The sequence below is a fragment of the Triticum aestivum genome, chromosome 3B (genome assembly GCF_018294505.1).
Source record: "Triticum aestivum cultivar Chinese Spring chromosome 3B, IWGSC CS RefSeq v2.1, whole genome shotgun sequence".
NCBI classification, from domain to species: domain Eukaryota; kingdom Viridiplantae; phylum Streptophyta; class Magnoliopsida; order Poales; family Poaceae; genus Triticum; species Triticum aestivum.
The window spans coordinates 603,999,583-604,010,473 of NC_057801.1; the positions used below are offsets into that span (position 1 = coordinate 603,999,583).

The following is a 10,891-nucleotide window of genomic DNA, read 5'->3' on the forward strand; positions in this document are numbered from 1 at the left end:
GACTCCCTCACCCGTTAAAATCGCTTATTCCCCAAGCGCCACGATTGATGGCGCGGTTGGGTTACCCACACCCGTATTGATGAGAATCCCATGATAAGGGGACATGATCTCTGCTTTGACAAGACGTGCCAAGGAAACCACGTCGCAACGTTGAGAAAACGGTTCGAATAATGACCGGGCCGTGGCGTGATGTCACGCTATGAAAAGTGGTCAGCAGATTAGATTTGTGGAATATTGTGCTCTCTACAGTGGTATGTGGAATTTGTTTTGCAGAGTCGAACACGATCCTCGTGTTCAAAATCTTCTATGGAGTATTCGGAGAAGGAACCCGCCTTGCAATGCCGAAGACAATCTGCGTGCCGGATTCATCATCATTGAAGCCTGGTTCAGGGGCTACTGAGGGAGTCCTGGATTAAGTGGTCCTCGGACAAACGGACTATATACTTTGGCCGGACTGTTGGACTGTGAAGATACAAGATTGAAGACTTCGTCCCGTGTTCGGATGGGACTCTCCTTTGCGTGGAAGGCAAGCTTGGCAATTCGGATATGTAGATCTCCTTCTCTATAACCTACTATGTGTGACCCTAGCCCCCTCCGATGTCTATATAAACCGGAGGGCTTAGTCTGTAGGACAAGAACAATCATAATCATAGGCTAGCTTCTAGGGTTTAGCCTCTACGATCTCGTGGTAGATCAACTCTTGTAACATTCATATCATCAAGATCAATCAAGCAGGAAGTAGGGTATTACCTCCATTGAGAGGGCCCAAACCAGGGTAAACATCGTGTCCCCCGCCTCCTGTTACCATTGGCCTTAGACGCACAGTTCGGGACCCCCTACCCGAGATCCGCCGGTTTTGAGACCGACAGGTGCCAATTACTTAGTTGCTCTTTAGTGAGTTGATCTTCCAAGAAGCAAAGTTGTGTATCTCTCTCGTCCACCGAAGCGGAGTACGTGGATGCCGGTAGTTGTTGTGCTCAGCTTCTACGGATGAGGCAAACTTTGAAGGATTACGGTGTCATTTGTGACGAAGTGCCTCTTTGGTGTGACAATGAAAGTGCCATCAAGATCTTTCTCAACCCGGTGCAACACTTCAAGACAAAGCACACTGAGATTCGGTATCACTTCATCCGGGATCACATTAGGGAGGGGAGATCAAGCTCAAGTATGTCAACACTCATGATAACCTTGCAGATATTTTCACGAAGCCCTTGGATGAAGCAAGATTTCGCAAGTTAAGGCATGAGCTAAATATCATTGATTCGAGTAATGTGGTTTGAACCCTTGCACACCCCACCATACTCATCATGCTATCTTGTCTAGGTGTAGGCATGGACATAGGGGGAGTGTTGTTATCTCAATGAACTTTCCCTCCCCCCATTATGCATAAATTGATTAAACTCTTTCACATTAGCCATTTTTATGGTACTTGTGCTTCAAAGACGAGTCTCGGTCATGGGCCCAAGGATAATTCTTCGCGGTGCCATACCAAGTGACTCATACATCGGTGGCTTCGGCCACCACCCTCTCTTCCTGAGAGTTGTGGTTAGTTTGTTGGTCTCCGTTGTCTTGTGCTTTCTTCTCTATGCCGTGTTTGTGTCATCGTTTGTGCTTGCTTCTTGCCTGTTCGGCATTTTTGAAGGTTGTCTTGCAAATGCCTTTTCCCTCTCGTCTGGAACTTGCACTTTCTTGGGGTTATGGTACTACCGTGGCAAGCCACGGTACTACCGCAGGAGTTGGTGGCTCTGTGCATGCACGTTGCTTTCCAGGGGCACAGTACTCAGCTACCATCGCGGCAGTAATTGTTTACTGCCGCTGGAAGAGCGGTACTACCGCCCAACGTGCGGTACTTTCGCCTAGGCGGTACTACTGCGATGACCCACAGTACTTCCGCGCCCACGCGAGCGGATGGGGGTTAAGAGCAGGGTAGGGGAGTTCTAACTCCCCCATACCAATTCATCTCTATTCCCCACCCCGTCTCTCTCTCCTGCCCAAGAACGGCGCCGGAGGCCCTCGCCGGATCTCCGTCTCCGGCCGCTCTCCTTGTATTCCGCCCGGTGGGATCGTTCCCCACCTCGCCCTCTTGCCATGGACCAAGGTTTTTCCCCAAGTTCCTCTCTTTTTCTTCCTTTCTTGTGCTTCTAGGTCTTGGGGAGATGCATGTGGTGTTCTTGAGATTTTTGGCTAAATCTGTGCAAGTGGCATTCATAGGAGAGTGGTAGTGTAGTAAGCATGTTCTTTGGATTGTCAAAATAGTTCCGTTTGATCAACGGTCACTACAAGAAATATGTCAAATAGTGACCTTCTGTCAGTGACCCTGGAAGAATTGGTCATAGATCTATGACCATTTCAGACCAATTGGTCAAAATCTGTTCGGGGGGCTCCAAACCCTAAACTATAACGACCATTTTGGTCAAAAAGGTCGTAATTTCCTTACACGAAATGGTCATAAAGCAGATAGCACTGCTCCGCTGCCTTATTTCTAGCTGATCATGACCAATATAGATGGTCATAACCTTGTAAATTGTGGTGGGTTGCTATGACTAGGCGCCACCTCATCAGTTTTGCCTATGTGTCATGTCCATGTGGCAGTTTTTGCCCTAGGTTGTGAAGCAACCTATATTTCTGTCATTCCCAAAATTCCCAAAAAAATCTCATAAATTCTTTGGGTCATATATTTGTCAAATGTGTAAAAAACCTTCCTTGCCTAGTTGAAAAATAATTCAAAAATATTCATTTTCCTATTCTGTTCACAACAACACTTTGTGAAGGAAGTGCCACTTTGGCATGTCCAAATGGTATCCATTTTCTACAGTGCTTTCCTATGCCCAAATAACCATCCTCCACCAAATGCCAGCTCAATCCATTCATTATTTTGAGCCCAACTTCACCATTCGTATTTATGTCTAGTGTGGTACTTTGCAAAGCAAGTACCACCTAGGCTCCTCCTTTTGAGGTGAAAATTTGTGAAGACGGTCTTCTCAGTAAGTGATAATCCTCAGCCAAAACTCACGCCCATTAGCCATGTGAGTTTCCCGTACCGCAAATCAAACACTTGGCTGCTTATTCATGTTTGAGGATCGATCGGTCTCCTCGTGAGAATCTTATGTTGTGATTTTCATCCTAGCACCTACCTGGGGAGTGCCCAACCCACTAGACATGCCTAGGCCGGCCAGAACACATGGCAACGCCACAGTCACGCGGTGACCACGCGGCGGGCATGCGAGCTTACACGCTCTAGAGTTGGGGCCCTCGTCCACCGTCCAAACCTCGATGTATCGCCATCAAACCATGTATTTCTGATTAAATAGATACTTATTTACCTAGAAATGATTTTTGAAAAAAATAAAGAGCAAACTATGAGGCACCTGCAGTTCAAATTTGACCCGCTTCCAACTGAATCGACGGGAATTTCTCTTTTTCAACAGAGGTGGATCAAAACTTTTGACAGCCAACCATTTTGTCAATTGTGCATTATATATGGCCTAGTATTTTATAAAATTGATTAGGTCCAATTTTGCAACAAATATATGGTAGGTCCTACACAAAAAAACTCATTTTGGGCACTCAGAAAATGGAAAATGTATTTTCCGTGAAAAGGAAATGAAAACTCCCTTAGGCAACATTGTTTGTAATTCCAAGATGCACCCTTGTGCACGATATGAGGTCATTTGAACAAACTATGCCATGCATGTGGCCATAAGATTGATCATTTGGCTTGAAAGCCATGAATCTTCATACATGATAGCTCATTTCTGAGAACACTTTTTTAAAACAATTACGGTATTACAAGTTTATTATTTTTCCTGGAAACTTGGTCACATATAATGACACATTGCGAAGGTTTTCCAATTTTTTGATTTTTTTGAATTTTTTATGCCCGTTTCAAAATGCGTTCAAAACAGCGGGCTTGACTGTTCCTAGCTAGTGGTTGAATCTTGGAATTTTTTTGGTGTTTCTCTGATTAAATAGATACTTATTTACATAGAAATGATTTTTGGAAAAAATAAAGAGCAAACTATCAGGCAGCTACAGTTCAAATTTGACCCACTTCCAACTGAATCGACGGGAATTTGTCTTTTTCACCAGAGGTGGATCAAAACTTTTTACACCCAACCATTTGGTTAATTGTGCATTAAATTTGTCCTAATATTTTAGAAAATTTATTTGGTACAATTTTGCAACAAATATATGGTAGGTACTTCACAAAAAAACCTCATTTCGGGCACTCGAAAAATGGAAAATGAATTTTCCGTGCAAAGAAAATGAAAACTCCCTTAGGCAACATTGTTTGTAATTCCAAGATGCACCCTTGTGCACGGTATGAGGTCATTTTAACAAACTATGCCATGAATGTGGCCATAAGATTGATCATTTGGCTTGAAAGCCATGAATCTTCACACATGATAGCTCATTTCTGAGAACACTTTTTTAAAATGATTACCGTATTACAAGCTTATTATTTTTCCTAGAAACTAGGTCACATATAATGACACAATGCGGAGGTTTTCCAATTTTTTGATTTTTTTTGAATTTTTTATGCCCGTTTCAAAATGCAGTCAAAACGCCGGGCTTGACCGCTCCTAGCTAGTGGTTGAATTTTGGAATTTTTTTGGTGTTTCTCCGATTAAATAGATACTTATGTACCTAGAAATGATTTTTGGAAAAAATAAAGAGCAAACTACGAGGCACCTGCAGTTCAAATTTGACCCGCTTCCAACTGAATCAGCGGGAATTTGTCTTTTTCACCAGAGGTGGATCAAAACTTTTGACACCCAACCATTTTGTCAATTGTGCATTATATATGGCCTACTATTTTATAAAATTGATTAGGTCCAATTTTGCAACAAATATATGGTAGGTCCTTCACAAAAAACTCATTTTGGGCAATCAAAAAAATGGAAAACTGATTTTTCGTCCAAATAAAACAAAAGATTCCTTAGGCAAAATTGTTTGCCATTCCAGGATGCACCCTTGTGCATGATATGAAGTCGTTTGAGTAGACTATGCCAAGAAACTGGCCATAAGATTGACCATTTGAGCAGACTATGCCATTTGAGCAGACTTTTTAAAGGTATTTCTTGTATTAGAAGTTTGTTTTTTCCTAGACACTAGATCACATATAATGACACAATGCAAAGGCTTTCCGTTTTTTGATTTCTTTAATTCTTTATGCCAATTTCAAAACGCGATTAAAACCGTGGGCATAACCATTCGTAACTGCGGGTGGAATATTACAAAACTTAAATGGCCAAAAAAGGCTAGAACAATTAGAAGGTTATCATCATCCATAAAATGCGGTATAACTTGAGTGAAAATTTTAGTGGTTCCATTTTGCAAAATATTATTGGTAGTTGCTTCATAAACCCCTTTGTTTTTAGCACCTAGAGACTATATTTTAAATTACAGCCGTATTCTCCAACCAATCAGGACGACTCCCCCGGATCACCCTACCATAGGCGATCTGAACCGTCCGATCGTCCCGGATCTAACGGCAGACTTGACCCCCCCACCATCTCACAACCCGCACCACTCGTCCTCTCGCCCCCCTCTCTCTCCTACGCACCCACAGCCACCGCCCTCTCCCTCCCTCAGATCTCGATCCGATTCAGATCGACGCCGCCACCCCTCTCTAACCCTAGCTTCCCGTCACCGGCGGCGGCGCCCTCCCTTCCTCGCCCTCTCCTCCTCCCCTCCTCACGGCCATCTCTCCGTTCCCCCATAGCCACACCTCATCCTCCTCCCCATCCCCCGGTCCCGTCCCCAGCCCTGCCTGGATCCACCGTGCATGTCCACAGCCACAACCTCCGCCCCCAGCCCTGCCCACGGCGGCCGCCACCACCCCAAGCCTTGTCTTGCTATAACTCTTCACGAGTAGCGAAGGGAAGAAGAAGGGGAAAGGGGATGGCCGCCGACACCGCCTACGTGAAGCAGGTGCTGCTCGCCTGCAACAGCGGCACCGACACCGTCTCGCGGGGTTCGCCGTCGGCCTCGCCAGGCACGGCTGCAGGTACTCCCTCTCACTTTTCCCCTTCTTCCTCCTGTCGTTGGGCTCTAAATCTAAGTGCACACGCACAGGCTGGTCCTGGTGGGCAATGAGGGTGCCCTGGCTGCAACGGCGGAGGAGGCGCGGCGCAGCGTGACAGAAGGGGCGGCGGCCATCGCGGTGGTCGGGCTGGACCTCGCGGCCTGCGACGAGGCTGCTACTTCCTCGTTTCCGTCCAGGCAAGTAACCTCTCCTCTCTTCTCCGGCTTCGATCCCCGCATCCATCTCCATTTAGTCCCCGCGGTTGGGCGTCCGTGCGGGCTCTACAAAAGGCGGGTGTGAATCCCCGGTTGATTTAGGCCTTCGAGTAGCGGAGCAAGATTTTTCGTGCTTATCTCTGCTCATTCGAGTAGCGGAGCAAGATTTGCTCCATGGTTTAGGCCTTCAGGCGGGCGGTTTCTGAAAACAAATTCAGATAGCCGATTTCTCATACTGTAGGAGTAGTTATCATCAAGATCTGGAATTTAATCCGGAGGCTTGACACTTGCACCTTGGTACATGAGATCAGGTTATTATCTCATCTTCCTGTTACATCCTATTGCTGCACCAAAATGTCAAATAAAATTTGCAGGAAACATAATCAGCTTTTGTTCGTCAGTAAGTTCAGAGAACACTGCAATGTTCCAATATCCGGTTGTCCTGTTATCCACTGGATTGTAATCGAAGAGCAACATAATTTTTGATTATTACCGTTGTAATGTACAGATATATTGTTGTGATCAACGGAGACTGAAGTGAATTTTCTCTTTTCCCTGCCCCCCGGTTTACAGATCATACCCGAGTTCCTGCTGCTGAAATGTGTAGCACTGAAGCCCCAACGCCCGTGCAGGCACCTGTGTGCTCCATTGTGAACGAAGGCCCAGCAGCTCCAGCTGCTTGCTCCATTGTGAACGAAGCCCCAGCTCCCTGGGCCTGACCTGTGCCAAATGGCAAGCTGCTTGTCACCTGAACAAAGGGAGAAAAGGAAGAGGGATGGAGATGATGATGCCATGGATGTAAGCTCTTGTCATGTTTGTTACAATAATGCACTCTCTTAACAATTTCAGTGTCCAGTAACCAGCATTGGCATCTGATGCATTGCTTGCTACAGGTCTCAGAAAATGGAAATGGCGAGAGTTCTTCATGCAGCAAGAAACCAATAAGAACTGAACTTAGTTTTCTACCATATAGCTTCGTCATTTCCCCATATGAAATGGTCCCATAATCTAGTGCGTATCTGTTTCTGGTTTGAAGTTCATCTAGCATTTGACGTGATATGCTGTCATGATTTAGTATACATACATGGTGTGCCTTACCCTGTGTCAGCATTATGGGAGCTAAAATTAAGTCTGCATCAACCTCCCAAATGTCATGTTCTTCATTTGCACACAAACTACAGTATATGCATTGCACATTCCGTAATGGAGACGACGGACGTGGTGCTCCTGCTGCTGCCTCCTGCTCCCCGCCGCCAACTCCTCCATGGCTGCGGTGGTTGCCTGCTGCTGCTGCTGGTGATGGTAGTTCGGCGACGACCTGCCTTCAACTTTTGTCTCACGTACACAGATGCTGCAGTTTTAACTGAATAAGCAACAGAAGTGCTCAACATCCATCATGCATAACCCTGAACATTTATGGTCTCTGTTGATATGTCTTGCTAATTCTAGTTACTTTATATGAAGCAAAAGTTATCTTGCAGCCATCTAGTCACATTTAAGTGTAAGTTAAGCAGGCATGTTAAGGGTAACCTGTGAACACTTGCTTATAAGAACGAACTTGACTTACTATATATACCCAAGTGAAGATGTACTCTTACTAATTTACTATGGCAATGAATTTTATCTATGTGAGATTATAATTTGAGTGCCATCATTCATCTCATGGTATCTTGTTCTCTGTGATAATTGTTCACTGTTGAGGGCAATACATATACTCTAGTTTTCATGCAGTGCATGTTGTTCCATATTTTGAGGAGAACACCACCTGAAGACCGGTGTTCTGAGGAGACCGCGATGCTTAATTTCTGTTTGTTTGATTGCAGAGAGGCGCTGGAAGAGCACTCCCCATGCTTGTCTTGAAAAGAACACCACCCGGGACTTGGTGACTGACATTGAGAAGGTCAGGCAACACCTCGACATTCCAGAGTGGCAGGCAACTGCAAATACATCTTCTCTTGTCAACTGCAATATATACCCAGCTGTAAAGAAACCACTTTAAGAAAATATTTAAGAGAGTCGGGCAGGTCGTGTAGATTTTCTTGCATTTGTGCATAGCTACTTTTTTTGAAACCATTTGTGCATAGCTATTGATCATGAATGTTGCAATGCAAGTTATTAAAAGAATCATGATACCTCTTAATGCCTTGTCTTTTCAGAAACTAGCTAGCTAGTCAAGCGTTTATTTTTTAAGTTTGATACTAGTGTTATTGTTGGCTTTGTCGTTTGTGTTTGTGCATTCTTTTTTCTTGGGCATCATTCATGGCCGTCTTGTAGTCGACATACTTCTGGTTCCATTTAGTATATGCAGGTAGCAGCAGCTTATGTGTAATGGAGTTGTTGTTACTCTGTGCCTGCTTCGTTAGAGTTTGCATCATCTCCTTGTTTTGTAGCATAAATGCCTTCACTATTCTTGTTCTGAACCTCTGATCCTAATACTGATTGTATTTGTCTTGATCGAATTACAGGCAACATGGTGGATCGAGGGAAGCCGACCTTCACCCCCAAGAAGGGCAAGCCCAGCGTCGTCATGTTCGTCGGATTGCAGGGCCAGTCTCACTCACCAACCAACCTCGCCTTCTTGCTCTGTTTATTGTGCTACACCTCTTACTGAATTCCAGTCGCTATATATGATTTCTTACCTGTATATATGTACCACTCTGTGTGTAGCATTTTTCTAACGGTACAATAGCACTCACTCATCTACTGTCAAATTGCCTGTGTGTAGTTCATTATCATGCTATCCAGGGGATATTCATTTATGTGCCTGTGAATTCGTTCTTGGTGTGTATGTATGTATATGTGCTAGCAACATGAGTAGGAATTAGCATCATGCTCGGCCTGGATGAATTGCATGCATACATTGATCTAGTGAGAAGTGTATGGCTGATACAATGCTCTTTTTCACAAAGCTATTATACACTTTGGGAAATACAGTAATTTGTTCTTTACTAAATGCACTGCAAGTATGGATGATGATGCATGCATGCATCTAGGGTGAGTCGTACCTAGTTGTTCTTTATGTGGTTTGCTACTGCTAACCTTGCCTCGCTTTTGCTACTGCTAGCTCTATGGATGTTTATTTACCTGCAACTTCTGCTAGCTCTAACTTGGTTATATAGCAGTTCAATTCATTCAATCTGTTGGAACTAGTTTGTCTATCACTTGTATCCAAATTTTATATCCTACCCTATGCCATTGTCGACTTGCTTAGGTACATAATTGTTATGTCTTGCAATCTGGTATTGATGATTGTCAATGTATTCATTTATACCTTTCTAGTGTACCTTGCATGTGACCCAGCTAGTCTGTATATCAATGCTTTGTTTCCAATAGATGTATGCTGATGCCTGATGGCTGATTCCTTAAAACTTTACTGTTGCAGTAGCATTTTTCCTTAGTGCTTCAAACCTTGCTCTCTTTCCCAGGAACCATCATCGTCTGCGTCACTACTGGGGCAGGAGAGGAAAGACTGTTGTTGTCTCCAGGAAGCGATAAACTGCTTCACAAAGATCCCCGCATAGCTTCACTACTACTGTGTTGGTCCATTTCCAGAATCTATAGGATGATGCTTTTGCTTAAGGAGAGGCTCAAGAAGATCAGGTATAAACTCCTCCCCCTCTTGTTTGTTTTTGCTTCATACTGTTTGGTGGTTGATACATTACTGTGCAAGTTCTATGGTATGTGAGTTCTTTCTGTTGCTGCAAGCATTGACACAATATGTCATGTGTAGGGAGCTTCGCATCCGTGTTTCAGCCATCCTCTACAGCAAGGAGCTCTGGTCCAAAGGAGCAACCAGCGCTGCTAGTTCCTTGAGGCCAGATCGAGTAAGATGGCGCACCATGGCGTGTGGTGGCATATTTTGCTTCCGAGAACAGTACTGTTTATTTGAAGTGAGATGTACTAGTCTATGTTGTCGTGAGCTGTAGTAGGAGTGAAATGAAAATGTATCTGTTGTTGTATGTACATTTTACTTGAACATTAAATTCTCTAGAAAAAATGTTCTTACTGGACCTGATAGTGGCCACGGCCCAAATATACTTGTACTATTAAGATGCCATGGCCCAAAATAACCTGGGCTGAAAAGCTATTCAGAATTATTGTAAGCAGGCCTCGACTCAAATAGAAAATAGAAACAAAAAGGAAACAAACTATGTGGAAAGGTAAAGGCCCATTATAGAAAAGGCCCAAAAACATGATCAAAAAGAAAACCCGCTGTTAAAAGGGCAATGCAAAGAAATCAATAAGGCTGAATTGTTGGGCCAGACCCATGTAGCTAATAAAAGCACAGGAAAAAATACATTAAAAAGGCCGAATTGTTGGGCTAGGCCCATGTAGAAAACCGAATTGGACCGGGCTGAATCTTCTGCCACATCAGCTTGGCACGCTGGATGCCTACGTGGTCTGGGGAGGTTGCTAGTGACCAAAACGCCATAGTGGACATATTTTGGTCATAAACGTCTTCGACCATTCCAGAAGAAAGGTCGCTATAGTCAGTTTACGACCGCCAGCTTTTGACCTTCTATTTTTGGTCACAAAAGGTCGCAAATGAAAAACCATGACCTTTCAGTGACCAATAGTGGTGGTCACAAGTTGACATATTTCTTGTAGTGGGTAGTATCGATGTAGACATGCGGAGGTTCTAGATCCA

At 44.2% G+C, this 10,891-nt stretch overlaps 1 long non-coding RNA gene across 1 annotated transcript; it reads left to right on the top strand.

The window, feature by feature from the left end:
* The first annotated feature begins 6,813 nt into the window (after positions 1–6,813).
* LOC123065847 (uncharacterized) lies at positions 6,814–10,255 on the top strand. The gene is made up of 5 exons (XR_006431153.1): positions 6,814–7,041; positions 7,137–7,254; positions 8,067–8,143; positions 8,709–9,843; positions 9,974–10,255. It is a non-coding gene; the product is annotated as an uncharacterized lncRNA (long non-coding RNA).
* Positions 10,256–10,891: the final 636 nt, after the last annotated feature.